At 40.4% G+C, this 18141-nt stretch overlaps 1 long non-coding RNA gene across 1 annotated transcript in view; it reads left to right on the forward strand.

The window, feature by feature from the left end:
* Nucleotides 1-12545: 12545 nt before the first annotated feature.
* LOC308188574 overlaps nt 12546-18141 on the forward strand; it is a 31744-nt gene continuing 26148 nt past the window's right edge. The window contains exon 1 of the long non-coding RNA XR_013945600.1: nt 12546-12672. This is a non-coding gene — a long non-coding RNA (uncharacterized lncRNA). The remainder of the gene's footprint in view (nt 12673-18141) is intronic.

Genomic DNA, 18141 nt, shown 5'->3' on the forward strand with positions numbered 1-18141 from the left:
AGCATCCAACCAAGAAAAAGTCACTCCGGTGGTTCACAGCTGTTAACAAATGGGATGAAGGAATGCCTTAAGGCTGGTGCTCTCCTGCCTCTCTTCTCTCACAGTGTCCTGCAGCCATCCCAAAGTTACTACCAGCATGGGGTGTTCCTCAGCTAGTTCGCGGTGGCTTGCCCACATTTGAATTGAGGGTCACATCCTCCCCACTCTCTCCAGTCTGATACTGATAACCATCAAATGATAACGCTTCTGCAAGGGGACTGGAAAATGCAGCTACTGCATTTGTTGCCTCTGTCCTAGCCACGAGCATGTGCCAGGCATCCGGTAGCACAGAGGAAGCCTGCAGACCACTTGCAAATCAATAGTAAGTGGCCATAACCAAGTAATCCCTGGAAAGCAGATGTGTCTGGTGTGGTGTTTTTTTCTTTTTTTTTTCTTTTTTTTTTCTATTTTTTTCTTTTTTTTTTTTTGTTCTGCTTTTTTTTTTTTCTTCTGAACAAGAAACATGTTCAAAAGTCAAACTTGCTTCCTATTGTTTGTTTCTGTTATGTTCAGGGAAATAGGACTTTGGAAACAACAACAAAAGAGAAGGTTAACAGCACTACATCAAAGAACTGTCCAAATCTCATGTTTCTCCTCTTTGGGTAACAAGCAGATAAGGAAAACAGGATCTAGATTATGTCCAGCTGCTCATTCTGAAATACAGACATGCTGCATTCCAGGCAGAAAAAGCACCTGTGCAGAAACCTTGTTAATTCTCCGTTTATTTCCTTTCATGTACCACGGAGTTTGTTGTTTTTTTTATGGGCAAATGCCACATAGTCAAATCTATAGTACCACGATGTTCCCTGATATCTCCCAAATAGATACCTGTTTATGTCAGCTCTAGGTAGGAGAAACAAAATACACAGGTAGCAAATTTAATGAATGACATTTCAATTAAGAAGTTAAGCTTTTAACATGCAGAGCATTGCATGTTATCAAAGCTTGTTAGATATTTGCTCAAAAACACTGATTTGTGTGTATTTGAGTAAGTACTGAACTTTGAAATAAATCAAATTTAATTATACAATCTGGAGATAAGAGGACAAATGTAGGGAAAAAAGGACATCTCTGCTCCAAGGCTTCTCAAATCACCTGCACAGAGAGAAATCAATTTATTCTTTTCTGTTAGGCCCGTGAAAAGACAAATCCACTGACCCTGAAAATAGATCTCTTTTTATTCTTGGCCACATCCGTAATCCTCCTTTCTTAATAGCTGAAAAGAAAGTCATAATTAATATGCCACCAGAGAGTTTTCATTATTTCTTCAGAATTACCTCTTAATTTACTAGATTAGCCTGATTAAGTAATGAATTTGTCAGTTCCAGTTTCTTTCTTAAGAATATGAAATATCTCATTTTTGACCGTGCGACGCTGAATTAAACTGAAGGAAGGTGTTTTGGTCTAGATTTTTTTTTTTTTGGTTAAAAAACAATTACAACATTTTCTTACTGGAGGCCTTATCACTGAAGACTGCAGATCCCCACCAGCCCTTTCTACCTGCAGACTTTGTAGCCTCCCTGCTGGAGGTGAAACAGAGTCAGCTGTTCCCCTTCTGCTGAGAGGGGAGGAAGGCTGTAGTAGACCACAGACCTGCTGCTGTAGCACTGCAATTTATTCATTTACAGAAATGCTGACTTTAAGTGCCACGAAAGATGTGCAGTCATTCTTCTGGTCTTCTGCAAAATTAGTTCCTTCCACTTGTTCTAGGAGGAGAAAATCCTGCTTTGTTCTTTGTTCCAATATAGTTCAAATTTTCTATGCATCAGCGAAGAACATCCTCCTTCCTTCACCGGAGTGTAGCAGAAAATTCTCCTATAGTTTCAGTGCTCGTTTATGGACAATTGTGGGCTTTTCCTTTTAGTGTTTTTTGTTGTTGCTATGAAAACACCTCCATGTACTTTATTTCCTTCTAAGTGTGAGTCTGTAATGGATCAGAAAGTGTCATCCTCTTCTCTTTACATGTCAGGAGAAACTGCTTGTTGCCTGCACTCTTATCCATAAAATTGATCAGTTAAGTAGCTAACTCACTAACTGCATGTATTAGTGTGCTCAATAGCCTAATTTGTGTAAAATATGTGGTGGTTGCCATTAAAATGTCAACCTTTACCCCTTATGGCAGCTATATTGGGAAGAGAGACTTGTAGGCTCCTGCCTGCAACTTGGGGTTGATCACACCGTAATTGCCATGGGTGGAAATTTTCTGAGACCTTTGGAAAGGTTTAATGCATGGTTGTGTGCCTGCATGTGAAGAGCCAGAAGTTGGTGTTTTCTGCCGGGAGGCTGCCAGTAAAACCTAGAGAGGAACTGAGAACACAATCAGTCTTAGGAGCTGGAGCGGGATGGAGACTAGCATACATGCATATATATGAAAAACGCTAGGTGGAGAGAGCCAAACCACAAATAACCATGTGGCACTGAAATTCCTAGAGACCGGCAGTTCACAAATCAAGAGAACATACCCAGTGAAGAGTGATGAGCTGAAAAGGAGAGCACAAAAGCCCGACACGCCGCCAACCCAGCAAAAGTTTCCAGCCTGCATGATTTCAGTGACTCAGTCTGAAAGGCCGAGCAGCCCAGGAGCCGGCTGCTCTGGCTACGGAGCATTTTATACTGTGCAAGTGTGCAAATGATGCAGCAATTTCCACTCGATTCCCAAACCCACAGATTTTCTTTTAGGCCCAAGGAGAAGGTGACAGCTGCTATTGTTTTAACCTCCTGTCTGCAGCTCTGACATTGTGTCTGCGCTACAGGATTACACCGCGCTCAGCAGAGACCTCGCTGCAGCTGGTGTGGAGCAAGCCCTAAAGCACATCAAACAAAGGAAGATTTTTAGAAATGAAGCTCTGATGGCCTCGTGAGCATGTGTGAGGATCGGTGAATGCAGAGACTTTTCAAGTTGCCCAAGTGATAGGAGCAGCACGTGGCCTTGTTCCATCCCCAGCATCAGCACAGGGGCAAATTTTACATCCTTGCAGCAGAGGTACCAGAGCTCTTCAAAGAAACCATGGGAAAATGAGCTGCCAGTCTGAACAGACAAGGCAGATGTGATAGCCAAGAGATGTTTTGTTAATTTTTAGCTTGCATGCTGTGATGGTAAGCTGGGTACTGGTGCATGGGGCAGGGAGGCGGCCAGCACAAACTTCATCAGGTGCTCCACCAAGAGCTGCTTCCCCAACCCCAGGGATGGCAGAAAGGGTGAAACTGCTGAAAACAGCAAGGAATAGACATGGCCCAAGCTTGAAAGTGACGGAAGGAGCATTTGGAGGAGCAAAATGAACTGGGAAGAGTTTGCTGCAAGCAAAAACCCATGGAGTTGGCTGAAGCCGAGGCTGAAAGAAGGGGTGTATCTTGCAAGAGCCCAATGTGCTGGGAGAAGTGTGTTAATAAATACATTTTATTTCTATTCTCTTTGGCATAATCACGATGAGTTTAAAACATATTGGTTGGCTGAGCTTATGTTCAAACACAGCCTCTCTAGGTGGTTCGATGGCTCTTTTGGGGGCTGTCTCAGGGCCGTAACAATGTGCATTGCAACAAGCAAATGAAAGAAAAAAAAAGAAATCTTATGATGCATTTTGTGACCAGCTCCTGAACAGGCATCCATTTCTTCATGTTTCAGTGAAGCAGACTTGTTTCAGCAAACACAGTGCCAGAAGGAGGGGAAACACCAGCCTATCTGGCACCAGAAGCTGGTGCCCCTGAAGCCTTGGCCATTGGGATGAACTAACGCTGTTGTGGTCATTTGGAAGCACACAAGGCCAGGATGGCACAAAAACAAATTTATGCAGCTGTCATAGTTAAAGGGGTGTACTGAGACAGTGACACACAGGGAGACCTCACCCCTCTTGAAAAGTTTGCTTGCTTTCAAGCCCTGGTGTCCTGTTCCCTCTCCTCCACTCCAGAGACCGGCTGCTGCTGCTGACTTGAGGGAGAGGAGGGGAAGAGTGTTGCTTTGCTCTTTTGTTTCTGAAATATGAAGGAAATCAGACACATGCAAAGTTTTAGAGGTCCATTCAACTTGAATACTTTTGGATAGAGCCAGCCTCACGCAAGCAGGCTCCTATGCCAGGAGCATAAATATGAAGCACTTTTCCAGAAAGCATTATGGAGCCAGGAGGGCTAACGAGGTAAAAGGTAACAGAGACAAATAATACAGGGAAAAAGTGAAAGAAAATAACAAGAACGGGGAGGCAAACCAGCCATCAATTTCAACGTGAAGGCACAAAGGCGACAAGGTCCTGGCTCCCTGCTGTGCTGCCCTTCCTTGCCTGGTTGTTTCGCCAGGACACCAGGGCTGTGCACACACCTCTCTAGTGGCCAGGAGTTACACAGAGCTTGTGGAAACCTGGGCTAAGTCACAGAAATGAATGGGATATCCAGTATCCTGGTTGCTACTTCAATATAATTTAGCAGGAGCAAAAAGACACCTCCCCCAAGCCTTCCATTTCTCGCAGGGGTCAGGGGCTCCTGGTGAGAATTGAACTGACTTTCCCCTCCACAAGCCCAAAGCAACAGCATTTAAACAGAAATCAAACCTCAGACTTACTTTGTTATGTCACTGAAGTCAAAACGTGTAAGAAAAATCACCCAAAGGACTTCCATTCAGTCTCGTGTGTGCTGCCTTTCATGTGTGTCTTAAATTACACTCAAATGAGGCTCCTGTGCCCACAGAGCTGTCAACATACCACTGCTTGACTGCGTCTGTAGGGAAAAATCCATTAGTTTGGGTGCCAGAATGCCATTAGTTAAAATCTTATCTCTCTTCCTCTCTCTTTGTCCCACTGTCATCAGCTCACTCTTCACCCACTCCTCTCTTAACTTCTGAATCTGTTGGCTGGTTTCAACCAATTTGGAGAGAAGTGGCAGAATTCTCAAAAATAATTCAGTACTTACAAGCATTGTGACGATCAGCAGCTCAGTAGCTGAGAGAAGCACAAATTAGCTGAGCTCATGCCAGAGAAAGGCCGATAGGAGCCAGTGGTGCTCCTGCCCAAACGAGAAGCCTGGTGGTCACATCTGGCCACCTTTCTGGAAGCAGTGCTGGCCTGGGGTGGCTGCAGACACAGGTGGAAAACTGGCTTGATGCTGATTTGGGCAGCAATGAGCATATCACGTTTTCACACCTCCAGATGGAGGACTTGATCTCAATGTCCTGCAATATAGCTGAAGGACAAGAAAGCCCCGAGAGGAAAGAATAGCTCCTTCATCTTCTTCCTCCTTTCCTACTACTTCTGCTTCATTCCTTATTTTGAAGGGATGCCTTTATCCTTCTTTTTATACAAGGAGAGAAGTGCCTTTTTTTTTTTTTTTTTTAAGATGAAAATGGATGCTTGTAGTCTTCCTATCCTAAGTTCAGTTGTATTACTGTGATCTTTCCAAATGGGCTGTTCTGAACTTCTGTGATAGGGATTGTTGCTCTCATCGAAACAGATCTCTTCAATATTGGAGTCCTGTGAATATTTTTGGAAAAAACAAAAACAAAAATAACCCCACCCCCCAAAAAAAAACACAAAACACCACCAAACATTCCCTTGTTTAATAATTCTAATTTTCTCCTCAGAATAAAAAATAATTTTCCAGCTAGCTAATGACTTTCCTTAGAAGTCATTATTCAGCCTGTACCAAGAAAAGAAAAAGATGATGGAAAAAATAACCAACAACTGAATATTTTGCACATCTTTAGCATCTTTTTAAAAATTTACACAGGCTAGCTACGCAAGTGACACTGCTTTGTGAGCCTATGTGAACTGTTCCTTGGCTAATGCTCATCAGTCTGAGGATTGAAACCAGGCAACACACAGTGAAACACTGCCCCTGCGCTTGTCCCCATGCCATATGGCAGCAGAATCTGGCATTGTCCTTTGGCGCTTGGACCAGGAATCTCTTTTGCCCCAGCCCACTGCTGTTATAGATATAATACTTCACTCTTGACCAGTAATGGTGTGCACGTGTCAGATAATAATGCTGTAACCTGCAATAACCTTGTAGACCTGGGACACAGCACAAACACTCCAAGAACGAAGACATTGCAACATCTGAGTTAAAAAAAATTAAGTTTGATGTGGTTTAATTTACTGGAAACAAATAAAAGGCATTCCTTTCTGTTTTTTATAGGAGAAATTTGGCTGGAAAGTATCACAATTCTGTCTAGTCTGAGCCACTTGCTGGCTTTTTCAGGGTGAATCCACCCCATATAGAAATGTTATAAGTCTCCTGATGCTCTTCAGTTCCAGTGTTAAATTCTTTGATAACTGTCTCTTGAACTATTTCCTTTGGCAGCCTGATCTTTAACCCAATAACCTTCTGAGTTGGATTTCTTTTTCCCATCATCCACTTTGAATCTTTTTTCTTCAATTCAAGTTTATGGCTGTTTCCCTTGTCTCTTTGCTTTTCCTGCTGAGCCCTCAGGTTTATTATAGGCTGAGTCATTCCCACTTGAAGTTTCTTTCCATTCTTTACTTTGTTTGTTTTGCTAACTTAATCAGCATGCTTCTTTTTTATTCATGTACAAGAATAAACCCTTCTATCTTCATCATTCTTTTGCCCACTTCATCATCTATCTAACCTGCCCTGTGATGCAATCCTTCTCTGGTGGCCTCAGTTAGTTTTATATGGAAATTCAAAAGCAAGTTCTTTAATATTAATGACTGTGTTTTTTGTTGTTATTTGTTTTTGTTTTGATTGTTTTGTATTGTATTGTTTGTATCTCCAGGATGACACTATGCCATTATCTATGTCTTCGATATTTTTCTGGCCAGTAGGTTACCATCCATGCCAATTTGGCATTAGTTATGCTGCTTTGATGACTTTTAGTTTGAAAGGGTTTTTTTGATTGTTTGTTTGTATTGCATTGCATTACACTGAAATTATGTGGAGTTTTTCCTTCTGTTCCTCTCCTTTCTTTGTTTTTGATTACCCTTTTGATCAGCTGGTGAACAATTAGATAACAATTGTTCCCCTAACTGAGCACATTCTCCTGTTTGAAGGATGATCCAGCAGGTACAGGACACAGACTGGGGACCATTTGACTCTGCTTAGAGCTGCATAATTTGCCATGTCTTTTACATCTGTGCGCTTTTATTTCTACCTTCTGTGAAGTGTGAATTGGTCCGCATGCCTTATCTGAAGCAGTGAACAAAATCTATTTTGGTCCTTAATCCGCTCTAAGCAAAGGATTGCTTTCCCACAGTAATGTTCTTTAACACAAATAGACCTGCAATCCATGTCTTGTGATCTCCTGGTCTGCAAAAGGGCAGAGCACACCCTTCCACCTCATAAGTAAATGACAATGTCAACAACATACAACTTTATTGCAAATGGAAGAAAAAAGACTAAAGTAGTCCAACCTTTCTGCGTAAAATTAAACAAATAGCCAGTAAACCCAGTTCTTCCTACTATTAAATCCACGGGCACATATAAAGCTCAGAATATGGAGATTCATTTCCCTGTTCTCATTCTTCTTTCTCAGATCCATGCACAGCATGTTCCTCATCTTCCCCTGCAGAGGTTTAGGATCAGTCACCCCAAATCTATTGCTGCCATGCTGTGATTGATTGCTGTCTTGTCTGGGTGAAGTCAAAAGATGAGTAATGAATTATACACTGCCAAAGTGTATAATAAGCTTGCATGATTAAATACAAAATGATGGTGAACAGAGGGTTCAATGAAAGACGTGTTCCTCACTGAGCCAAACCAACAAGGTGTCAAAGGGAGGGGGCAAGAAGTTCAGACCTCATTTAGCCACAATCCTTTACCAACCTGTTAAGAACAGCAGACTTCTATTGCAACGCTCCTTAAAATATTAGTAAACAATTAATAAAAATACTGATATGCTATAATTGATCCAATAAATTATGAGTACAAAAGAACAGCAAACTGTTATGTTGCTGTGGTTGGGAAGCAAACTTTATTTTTTTTGTCTCCTACTGATACTATCTCCTACTTCAGGCAGAAAACGAAGATTTAGAGGTGAAAGATGAAGCCAGTCTTTACCCTTCAGTAGGGTTTAAAGGAGCTGTTGACTACAAAAACTGAGATATCCATTCAAAAATGAGGCATGGGTTAAGGCAGAAACTCTATCATCTCATCTGGAGGTAAACAGCAAATCCACTGAATAATGGGATGAGGGAACTTTATCGCGTTACCTTAGTATAAGCAGATTAAGCCTATTTTTGCTTTTATTTTTCTGCCTACGCCTCCTGTAAACATTTGTGACTCTGTTGGCTGTTTTGAATATTATGAATAAATGCATGTTTAAGTATTTGCTTAGCCTGATCCATGCCACATGCTGCTGGCTCACCCCAGGCTGCAGGCCACCAGCTAGCAGCCAGGCTCTCCTCTCCCAGCCATGCCACAGAGCAGCAAGCCCAGGCCCTGAGCACACAATCCCCGCTTCTTACATGTTCTCCGCTGCCTCTCAAGCATCCAGCAGGTCAGGGCCATTTGAATTGCATGAGCCATGTGGGGAGCAAACAATGGGGTCAGGAAAGGCAGAAATACTTCCTAGTTCACCGTCACTGCAGCAGCAAGCATTGCAGTAGAAAAAAATTGTTCATCCACTGTGACAGCAAACTTACTAAATGGCTCAAAGCAGAGCCATGCTTTGCTGTTGGATGTGTCAGATGCTCAGAAAGCCAACAGTATCCTGGGTTGCTTCAAAAGCAGCGTGGCCAGCAGGTCAAGGGAGGTGATTCTCCCCCTCTGCTCTGCTCTTGTGAGACCCCACTTGCAGCTCTGCGTTCAGCTCTGGGCCCCCAGCACAAGAAAGACATGGACCTGTTAGAGTGAGTCCAGAGGAGGGCCACGAGGATGATCAGAGGGCTGGAGCACCTCTCCTATGGAGACAGGCTGAGGGATTTGGTATTGTTCAGCCTGGAGAAGAGAAGGCCCCAGGGAGGCCTTACAGTGGCCATCCACAACCTGAAGGGTGCCTACAGGGAAAACGTGGAGGGACTTTTTGTCAGGGAGTGTGTCTCATTAAAGGGGACTTCTCACAGTCCAGCTGTTTCAGAGCCCTGCTAAGTGCTTTCACTGAGACAGTCTCAGAAAGTCGAAAGTATGTATTGTCCAACATTTGCCTGCTTCAGAGCCCTGCCGAGGATTTTCACTGAGACAGCTTCACGAAGTTGAATGTATTTAATAAGGTGACAGATATAACAGATTTGGGTTTGCCAATGATAAATACACTTACTGCAAAGCACTAATATATGATAATAGTGCTAGCAAAATGCTATCCCAGATATTCCTCACCACAGAGTGAAGGCACAGAGCTTACCAAGAAGGCTTCCCTGTCTTGGTGGAGGAGAAAAGGGCACAGGCTCTTCTAGGTTCCAGTTTCTTCTTTCCCCCACCAGCTCTTCATTTTTCCTCACTCTAACTTCATCTTCTTCACTTCTTTTTTCTTTCTTCTTCTCCAATAAGTTTACACTAACTCCTAACACAACACTCTTTTACATTATAACCATATTTATTCCCTCCCTGGGGTGACATTTAGCATGATTTGGGTGAAGTGTTGAGTACTACAGTTATATTTGTTTAGCATGTACATCTTTAAGCTCATTATCATACTCAGGAGTATGAACTTTAAAATTCATTTTACACATAATGAAGAAAAGGTTTCACTCAGGCATAATGGCCCTCAAGATTCTGTTCTGCCACCAAAACAGGGCCATTCCAACAACACAAGACTCCCTCCTTCAGCAGCCTCTCATCCCAGGCTTGCTGAGCTCCATCACCCACGGTTTGTATAAGAGATAAACAAGAACAAACTGCTTGATTCCCATTTACCCTAGGCTGGTACTTATCAGAACAAGCCTAACTGTTCTCCACAGAGTGTAGTGGTAGAACCCACGGTAACAGCTTTAGACTAAAAAGGGTAGGTTTACATTAGATATAAGGAAGAAATTCTTCACTCAGAGGGTGGTGAGGCCCTGGCACAGGTTGCCCAGAGAAGCTGTGGATGTCCCATCCCTAGAACTGTTCAAGGCCAGGTTGGATGGGACTTTGAGCAACCTGGTCTTTTGGGATGTGTCCTTGCCCATGGAAAGGAGTTGGGATGAGGTGATCTTTAAAGGTCCCTTCCAACCCCAACCATTCTGTGATTCTATGTGTAGGATGCCTGGCTAAGGGAGAAATAAAGACCCGCAGAAGGCAGGGAATGAGGAATAAATGCACTGTCAAAGTCAAACAAAGCACCACCTGTATGACACATTCAGACGTAGACATCTGTAAGGATAACATTAATGGGGAATAGCCCCTTCCTATTTTTCTGCTTTGGTCCTGCTGTACCATTTATCTCCTGAACACCACCATGTTACCCTTATGCTTTCCCAGTGGCAGGATTCCTCCACATTTCTTGCTGTCAAGGGCTGAGGACTCAGTACACAGTCAGATGGAGCCTCTTCGAGCTGCCAATAACTAAAAGCTTTGTTTCATGATTATAGTATTTTTGCAGCCTCAGATGTGGCATGTTGTACATACAAGTAACTAGCATCATTCAGTGATTGACACTGATTATTTAGAAACTGAGATATTAACAAAGATGTCCTAAGCACTCAGTCAGACAGTATTTTGAAAACATGGTGTTAGAAATTCGTACATCTCAACCAAAGGTCTCCAGAACAAATGACATTTTCCAAAGATGTCGATACTCATTTGCTCAGATACTTGCACTGTGTCTCCAATCTCAGTTTTCCCTGTGATGGGGCATTTTAAGAGACCTACATAAATAAACGATCAAATGAAAACTAAAAGCCTAACGAATGTGCCTCAATTCTGCAATTTAATTTGAGAGTTCCAGCAAGTAGGGGAGCACTGCAGGGACCTGCTGGCTGTCTCAGCCCAGGATGCATGTTGCAATGAAATGAGGCAAGAAACTAATTGTGGGCACCCAAGTATATCTGGTCCCTTAAATAAAAGCAAACTGGGTCCTTCCAGGAAACAAATAAACAAAGCAAGCAAACAAACAAACAAAAAACCTTTAGGCTATAGGAACAGGCACGGTGCACATTGTAGAGGAGTGTAATGGATGAGGAATGGGAAAAAAAGCAGGCAGAACAATTCCTTTTCCAGCTGTCCCTGAAACAAGGTACAAAAACCCGAAGAAATAGCAAAAGAGCTGTGTTGTAATCAGGGGACAATACAATATCTGGAAGATGATCAAGACAATGAGAAAAACATGCAGCAATGCCATGACCCTGCTGCTCACAGGTGTAACAGGCATAGGCACACTCTGGTTACAAAGGGCGAAGGAGGTCTTGGATCTGGTCCTGAACCCTTCCTGCCAGCAATTCTCTCTGGGCAAAGGTAGGAACCAAAATCTTTATTCTGAAAGGAAATGTGTGCTGAATAAGCATTCTGTAATTTAATGCAATAACTTCATGCCTGTGAATTGCCTAACAACATTTTTGGCTTCTTAATCATATTGATTGAGTTAATAAAGATTGAGTCTTTCTCATGTAAATACTGCAGTTTTTTCTGCCTCTCACAGCAGTGTTACTGAATTGCAGAATTCTTTCCTATATCTTTACAGCCATTTCAATTATTTTTTAGTCTTTTTGCCTTTTTTGTGTGTGTACATATATGTCTGTTCCATTCCTAATATTTTAGATCCTGGCCTTACAGAGAGAAATAATACTAGGTCCTCTTCTTCCAGTCCATTACTTGGCATTTTTTCCCCCATAAAAACAGGGAAAGAAACCTTCACTTTAATAGAGAGCATTTCAAAGAGCTCTAGTCCATCTTACCTAAGGTATACTTCTGTGTGGATAATATATTTTCCTGCCACAGGCATTCAAGGGACAACAAAATGGGTATTTTACTGCTCATGTCTTGATCTGAGCCGAATGCCTGTTTGTGGAGGTCGCTGTGTTCTCAGCTCCTGCCTGGAAATGGCTTTTTCAGAAACTTCCTGTTTAGCTTCCTATTAAAAAGCTTTCATTCGAAAACTCTTGTGCAGCAAACTTTAGGGAGAAATGGAGGAAATAACTTTAAGCCACTGCCTTAAACAACTTCTTTGGTGTTTCATCCTTTGCTATGTTGTACATAAAACTGTAATTGCAGAGACTGGCTGGATCCAGAAATGGTAATTATGGCTTTGGTAAACGGTAATTAGGAGCTTTAAAGGTTGTTTTTGGGAAGGGAATGCCTCATCTCTGTAGATGCACCCAACTCACTAGTGTTTGTTGGGACTGTTTGCAGAAGCATCCAGGTTACTGCGTACTGTGAAGAGCTTATTTGCCTTACAAGTTGATGTTGATGGCAAATTGTGGCCAGTCATCAGTAAGCCAAAGATGCTTTGTCAGATCTTTCTGCTAGTAAGTGCCTCTGAGAGACCAAAAAGCTTTCAAACACTGATGTGCCAGGCTTTGTTCACATCTGGACTAGGGTAATTAAGTGCCTTCCCAAGTAATGAAACCCCAAGTGATTGGGTCAGGCAAACAGAAATAACAATGCTGTGTGGATAAGTCTCCCTTTTCCCTGGGCTCCTTTCTTCAGGACTCATTTTTAGTCATCCCAGGGACTTTCTTTTCCTGTGGTGGAGATGTGAACAAGAAGGGGAAAACCCCATTGACTGTCTGCCATACCAGGTAGCAGCATCTTTGCAATGCAACTGTAACTCATTACAGAAAGGTAAACAAATTGTATTTTCTGGTTATCTGTTTCAAACTTATTTTTGATAATATCTACTGAGCATTGACAATAGAGCAGACACTCTTATTTAGTTCTGACATAAATGAGATGTCTAAACTGAAGAGGGTTAGTACTTTCTGAAGAGGTTAATACTTTCAGGGAAAGGAAATTCCTCTGGACCTAAAGAATATAAAACTGGTAGGGGAGCATTCATTTTAGCTGATGTATAGATTTGTGACAAGGATTGGATTATGGACTGATCTAAATGCTAAAGCTGAGATAGAAAGCTACTTGTTTCAGTTACTGAAATAACAGTTTTAAACTTCAGTTGTGTACCTCCTCATGACTGAGACACAAACTGAAATATGCCTGATTTAGTGCAAGGCTGGGGTTTCACATTAAGTTCTTCAGGTGAATTTTTCTTTTTTTTTTTTTTCTTTCTGTTAAAGTTTTTTTTTTTTTTTTCAGAATGGGTTTCCATTGTTTCTCTGAACAAAATGGGGAAGTTTTTATAGTCCTTAGGATTCTAAGTCATTTGGAAAAATGTAGATAATTTTTCTTAAGTTTGGATTTCTTAACCTTTATTCCTTAAAATCTAAAACAAAAACAAACACAACAAAAACAAAGCAAAACAAAACAAAACAAGTTCCATAAGGAAAAGTCAGTTTCATCAGTTTCTGGTGAACATAGACTGACTTTTGTGAGTCAGCCATGGCTGATCATTGTTTCATGTGGAAATTGGGCAAAACTCTGTTTTTCATGATGTCATGCTTCACACCTAGATTAACCAGAACAGTTTTAGCTGCATTTAATTTAGTTTCTGGTTTGTTCAGTTCTGAAGCACTATAAAAACAAAACACTATAAGGGGCACGACCCCTGTAGAAAGAAAAACACAACAAGGTCTTGCACTAATAGCTGTAAAATACTACTGCTGAGTTCAATGTTGCTCTAACAAATTCCCTAAACTTTTCCAGTCCTTATCGATTAGAAAGTAGAGGAGAACTCTACTTTCTACATTGCACCTGCTACTACTCCTCTGCAAGCTACATATATATATATATACACATATATATGTGTGTGTATATTTATGCTGTATGTATGTACTATATATATGTATAACGTGTTTGTCTTTCTACCTGAGTAGATTGAGAAATTTCTTTGAATTTCTTAAAGCTTAATGACTAGCTTTAGAAATTCATGTTAGTGGCCAGGAGAGGTACCCAATCAATGCAGCACAGATTTTGCGAGAGGAAAGGAAAACATCTTGGGTGTTTAATAATTGCAAAGTGCTCTGACACTTTAACTGAATTTATACTGCCAACAAATAAGCAGTCATCTGCTTACCCTTTCCAGCCATTGTCTGGGCTACTTAGGGACCAATAATACATACAAACACAGAAAAAAGGATAGCGGAGTAACATGTTCCAACTTTTCAGGCTCTCTGATGGCTTCCTCTAAGCCACATGTGACTTTATCATGACTCTGGGTTGGCTGACTTTTCCTCAAAACCTGCTCCCTTGGCACCAACTGAATTCTTTCACAGAGGAGGTTTATACATATATACATGTATCCTCCACTAAGACTGGAGGCTACTGGAAGGTAGAACTGAATAGAGAGTAGATATCCATGAAGCATACAATAAAATATGATGTTCCCAATGTGGGCTACATTAACTAAACAAATAATGCTGGTGAAGTGGGCTTTCTTCTCCCAACTATTTCACAGGCTCCAAAAGCTGAAGAATCCTCACAAATGAATCTGAAATGGGAAGCTTTTCTAATACTGTAAAGTAGCGCATAGAAGCACCAGCCACAAATCAGGAATGCACTGCAGTAAAAGTTATGAAAGAGAATAAAAAGCTCATGACTGAGTTCTGAAAAAGCCAGAAGTATCTGTAAAATGAACATTTTATTGTAGATTTATTAGAAGCCTTGGAGCAGGAGGTAGTAGCTATGAAGGAGAGATTTCAACCTATCACGCGACAATTTGCTCATTATTTCTTTTTCTCAAATACAGCTACTGCCATCCCATTCCTTTCCTGTGCCATCCTCCTGCTATATTTGTCAAGACAGGATTCTAGGTTTAAAAGATCTCAATTTATATCTCTTAGTAGTTTTATTTTTGTGCCATATTGCTGATAAAGTGCTTTTAATGTGCAATGAGAAACTTTAACTTATATTAATCATTGATTTCATATATATGCTGAGAGATGAAGTAATGCTGAAAATGGGAGAAAAGCAGAAAGTCTCACTACATCAGTGTACAAGGGGTGGAAAGTTATAGCAGTTCCTACTTGCATGCAGAGGAGATGGAAATCACTATGTTGCTGGAAAAGAAAAAAGGTCATTTGTAAGTAAGGGCTGGGAAAGTTATTTGGAAAAGGAAAAAATTAGCAATAGTGTGTTTGCGTGTGTACATGCCAAGGCTCTGTATGTATCCTGTTGTGATGAGTAGATGAAACTCTAATTTTGAAACTTGTGTTTATTTCCAAATTTTCTGAAGACCTCCTCTTTTGATAATTATGGGGGTTGCATCATTAGTTGTGTTACAGTATTTGATTTTCCTTATTTTTGCTATTTGCCTTTGCAAGCTTAGTAAAATTAAATATAGCTTTTCCTTAGTTTTATCTATGTTTAAATCTTTATAAAGCCACAATAAACACATGGTGTTATGGTACCCAGTACATCTCTGTTTTCCATTTCAGTTTGTAAGTTAAACAGCAGTTCCTGTCTCTTCTATCTAATATCAGAAGAGGCAATAATGTTGTAGGAAACTTGGAGATCAGATGAAGAATTCCCTTTTGCCAAAACACCTGGCTTTGATGGATTCCCAGCAGGCTTATGTAAAGATTTTTCACAGTTGCTTTTCCATCTGATAGGGAATAAGTTCAGTAACTCTAGAGAACGTGGCTGTTTGCCATGCAAGAATTTAGCATTTGAGCTAAATCTAATAAATGCCCAGAATGTGATGCTTACTTCCTGATTTCACTAAGTAATGTAGATGTAAAGATTTTTATCAACTATACTGGCCACTAGTCTTCAAGACACTATCAGAAAATCAATTCACTAAGACGAGATTGGTTATGTTCACCCCAGACATGTGTTCTGTAATGTCAGACACTTAATTAATATAACCCAGGTCTCCTGTAGATTTAATCTCCTCTCCGTCTGTGCCTCATCTCCACTGATGCTGAAGAAATATTTGACAGTGAATTTCTATTTATAACTTTATCCTCCTTTTCAGTTCCAGAGCCACATTTTGATACCTGCAGGGTTTGTAACCTTCTGAGTCTGTAAGCAGAAATCAAGAGAATGTATCCAAGACCAGTCTGGCTGTAGAAAATTATATTACATAATCTATTACATAATCTTTCCCCTGTTCTTTTCCTGTAAAATTTGTCTCAACTGTTAAAACAACTAACACTAGAATGAGGGTTGTAGCTTCTTCATGTACTTAAAATACATATATATATATATATATAAATGTTCTTATCTGTTGCTCGTCCTGTACACCCCAAAGGCTAAGAAAGAGAAAGATGTACTTTTAAAAAAGTTCATTACTTCTCAGATAGTAGAGGTGTGGAGAAGCTGACTTACCCCACAGATCATTTTTTCTATGTTTAAAATGTCGTAAAGTCATTTATGCACAGCCCCCAAGAGTATCTGGGCCTTAAATGAAGTTTTAATTAGTCATACACCTTCCTGAATTCTCAATTAACTCAGGATAGACACCTGGGTACTATTATGGGAACCTAATTATGACTTCTACCCAATGTGCAAAAACAATAAATAAAATAGCCTCAGCAATATTTTAGAAAAGGGATGATAATAATTCTGGAGATATTATAAAGCAATCTACATAAATCAGTAGTTATTTCAGAACATAAGTAACACTATATAATATATTTAGTTCAGGTTATCTCAACAGGAAGGGGTATAGCCATGCAGGTATTTAGAAAAATGTAAATGATTAATTCTTACCCTGAACAATTTACTTTAGAATAGAAGAGAGAGAAAAAAGTTGTCATAAAAATCTACTAAGCAATAACAGATAAATATAAAGTGTACAGGCTAAATGTTTTTTATGCGTTCTCAGAACGCAGAAAAAAGGGAGTGTGCAAGGAAATTGAAAGGCAATATATTTCAAAAAGGCACAACAAGGTATGTCTTCTTACTACACAATCTGCAGCTATTCTACAAGGCAACAAATACCTGGAAAACCTGCAAAAACTTTGTAGTCATAAGCATTTCTAAAATAAAGTAGGAAGCTTGTAAAAAAATATCTGAAATTTTCTAGGGAGATTTTATGTCTAGGGAGTAATTTTAGTAAGATTTTGAAGGCATATATTCCTGTATGTTTCAAAGCATAAGCCAGTTTTCAAATGGTGGCTGGTAGAAATAAATGTCACCAGAACACCAGTAAGTTAGGCCACGACTGGTCTGCAGAAAGCTTCCTGCATCTTTCTTGACTAGTATGACCCACCATGGATGCAATCCACAGAATAATCTCCTTAAAATCTTTCTAAGCACTATCTGTCTTGAAAAAAACAATGGAAACTTGGTGACTCAAGAAGTCTGGTAAAATAGGGGAGTCACACAATTGATTCCTGTGTTGTAGATTTTACTAGGATTCTACAAGAACCAATGATAGAAAATACAAATGCTTCACTTACTGAAGAAGAATTTACTGTAAAGAATGTTTGAAACTGTAGAACAGGCATCCTACAAGTATTAGCTGGTGTTATCAAAAGCATGTTCATTATATATTATCTTTGTGCATTTTCTTGTTTCCAGACCTCACAAAAGTACCCTGAGATTGATTCTTTGCCTGTTGTCTCCAGATGTTGATGACAGTTCAGCATCACCCAGCTTTGGATTATTTTGTTCAGAGGATGCCCTCCTACCTCTTCTGCGCTGTTTATTCAATCCTGCTTTCATTTAGCTAAAAAGGAAAGACTGCAAACTGATTAAGCCACTTGGCACATCATAATTAGAGAACAGGGTTCGCTGCTGTTGGATCTGCTGTAACTGTAAAACAGAAGTACCGAATACATCTGCCTATTAATTGCAAATCTTTGCAGGAAGTGCTCTACACCTGTTCACTGTAGTGTTCACTGGCTTCCAAACTGTTTATAATAGTAGTATAAGGAATTGTATTTGATGCTGTAAACCCCTTGGAAACCAACAATTCTGGTTGTTCTGGGGATTGCTTTTTCTACCTGTCTGATTTCAGTATAGTTGCAACTCATTTTGCATGGGAAATGACTGTTGGTGCATTAGAGTTTCTGAGGAGGATTCTTTGATCTCAGACTTTTATGCCATCTTTTAATCTCATTGTGTCTACTTTTGTTTTCTTTGTTGACTTGACAGCAGAATTTGCATGCCTCTCCATATTTTTTTCCCAAGTCAGTGAGGTTAAAATAATGTTATTGATTCTGGTTGAACAAGCAGCACCCATACATGACATTC

The sequence above is a fragment of the Anser brachyrhynchus genome (genome assembly GCF_964034855.1).
Source record: "Anser brachyrhynchus genome assembly, chromosome: 1".
Classification (NCBI taxonomy): Eukaryota; Metazoa; Chordata; class Aves; order Anseriformes; family Anatidae; genus Anser; species Anser brachyrhynchus.